Source organism: Oratosquilla oratoria, chromosome 15, assembly GCF_046742065.1.
Source record: "Oratosquilla oratoria isolate Oo_2021 chromosome 15, ASM4674206v1, whole genome shotgun sequence".
Classification (NCBI taxonomy): Eukaryota; Metazoa; Arthropoda; class Malacostraca; order Stomatopoda; family Squillidae; genus Oratosquilla; species Oratosquilla oratoria.
Window position 1 is genome coordinate 22,780,616 of NC_134791.1, and position 2,500 is coordinate 22,783,115.

At 33.9% G+C, this 2,500-nt stretch overlaps 1 protein-coding gene across 3 annotated transcripts in view; it reads left to right on the plus strand.

The window, feature by feature from the left end:
* LOC143033361 (uncharacterized) overlaps window positions 1-2,500 on the plus strand; it is a 20,188-nt gene that overhangs the window by 16,210 nt on the left and 1,478 nt on the right. The gene's annotated exons all lie outside the window — the stretch shown is intronic.

Below are 2,500 nucleotides of genomic sequence, written 5' to 3' on the forward strand. Positions count from 1 at the left end.
GGGTCTTCCTTGTTTCCCCCTTTATATATTGGTACTATATTTCCTCTTTTCCAATCTTTTGGAACTTTTCCTTACTTCAATGAACTGCTTATTAGACTATATATTTTGTCTGCTAGTTCATTCCTGCATTCTCTCAAAATCCAGTTTGCCATTTTATCTGGTCCATGCGATTTCCTGACATCGAGATTACTCAAGTGATTCATTATTTCATTCCTTGTTACTTCTATCTCTTTCATAGGGGGGACTTTCTCCTCCCACTCTATATCTCTAGGTTGTATGATCTCCCTCGTAAACACCGATTGAAAATGTTTGTTCATAATTTCTGCCATTTCTATTTTCTCTGAGTATTCAACTCCTTGTCGTAGTTTTTCTAATTCTTGTTTGTTTTTCAGGTTGTTTAGAAATCTGTAAAATAGTTTTGGTTGATCTTTACATTTTTCTATGATATCCTTTTTGTATTTTCTCTTTTCTTCTCTGCTCACTTGTACATGTTCATTTCTATAATTGATATATATTTTAAAATTTTAAGGTCTTTTTTTTCCCATTTTATCCAAGCTTTATCCCTTTTGTCTTTTAACTCCCTACATCTTTTGTTGCACCAAACCTTTACATATCCTTTTTCTTGCTTTTGTCTTGGAACATACTTTTCCACTCCTTCTTTATAATTTTTTTGTCAAAATATTCCATTTCTCTCCTACTGTTGTTTCCTCCTTGTGTATCCTTTCCCAGTCTGCTTTTTGAAAGAATTCTCTTATTTTATATTAAAAAAGAAAAAAAATCCATACATCAATCTTCCCTTTCTATATTGTTCGTTTTTTTTTATGTATTTTTCCTCATTTAGTTCCAGTTCAACCAATACGTGTTCACTTTTATTATTGGTGTCTTATATTTAATGTTGTCAACTCTTTCAGGTTCTGATGTGATTATTAGGTCCAGTCTCGATGGTTCTTCCTCATTTCTATACCTAGTATTCTCTTGTTTCCATTGCGTTATTGTATGTTCTATAATCATATCAAGTAGTACATTTCCCCATAGGTCGTCTCCCCCTTTCACAGTCATCTCTTCCCAGCAGATTTCTTTACAATTAAAGTCACCCATTATATTTTTTCTCCATCTCCCATTACCTTATCTAGTGTTATCCTTGTGTCTTCTAACATACCTTTGTGTTCTCTCTCTTCCCACAAAGCCGTTTTAGGAGGCACAAAATTTATTACAAACTTCCTGCTCTTCCCTTTCCTGTCCTCCACTTCCATCATAATCATCTCTACTCTATTCTTTCTATATGTGACATTCCTCACATTTATATCCTTCTTAGTCAGGAAGATAACTCCACCCCCTTGTTTTACCTCTGTTTCTAATCCAATAATTATATGCACCATGTCCTACACTGTTGGGTGGTAGTGGACCTTTCAGTTTTGTCTCTACAATTCCTATTATATCCGGTTCTTTTTTCTTCAGGTAACCATTCAGTTCGTTCAAGCCTGTTATTAAGCCATCTATGTTTGTGTAAGACACTCTTGATTTTCTGCTATTTCCATTGTGTTTTCTGTTTCCTTTCCGTTTTCCTCTGGTATGAACCTTTTCCTCACTTTGATATCCACTACTCTCCAATAGAATTTCTCCTTTTCTGACTATTCTTTTCTCGTTTTTTCCCTTAACTTCTAGTGTTTTTGTTTTCTCATCCTCTCTTTCCTCTTTATTCATTTTTCTTTCTATTCATACCTGTTTATATTGATCACTTTTTGCTAGCTTCCCTGTTTTTGCTAAGATATTCTCTACTGTCGTTTGTGACCTGAATTTGATCTTAATTGGTCTGGTCTTATCTGTATTGGATTTCCTATTCTATATGTTTCTTCAATTTCTTTCCCTGTTTCTTGTCTTTCCTCTTGAACTACTTCTAATATTTTGTTTACATTTTTCTTCTCCTCTTTTACTCTTGTGGTCCTATTTGGATTATTTTTCTCTTCCATCCCTAATATAATTATACATTTCTTTTTGTCCAGTCAGTCTCTTACTATATTCTCCTTCTCTCTCATCACTGTGTCCTTAGTTTGTTCTTTCATCTGTTGTGTCAATATATCTCTAAATACAATTTTGTTGTTCTCTTATGCTTCTTTTGCTATGGACTCTTTATTCTCTTTATTCTTCTTCTTTAATTTCTCATTCTCATCTTTTACTTCTTTTAACTGTCTTTTTATTTTTTCTATTTCTTTAGTTAGGTTTTGATTCTCCTTCTTTAGTTCTTCCAGTTTATCAACTCTTTGGATAACTAACCTCCCATGCTTCCTTCCTTTTTTTTTTTTTTTTTAGTTTCTCCTCTAGATTTACTAAACGGGGGAGGTTGTCATCTCCTCCCCCATTAAATCCATAAAAGCAATTATCTTCTCTTACCATTGAGCTGCTATTATCTATATTTCTGCTTTTGACACCTCTGCTCTCCTGTTCTACCTCGTCTGTGTGTTCTGCACTCCTTTTGTTGACACTCCTTCTAACGTCCGGG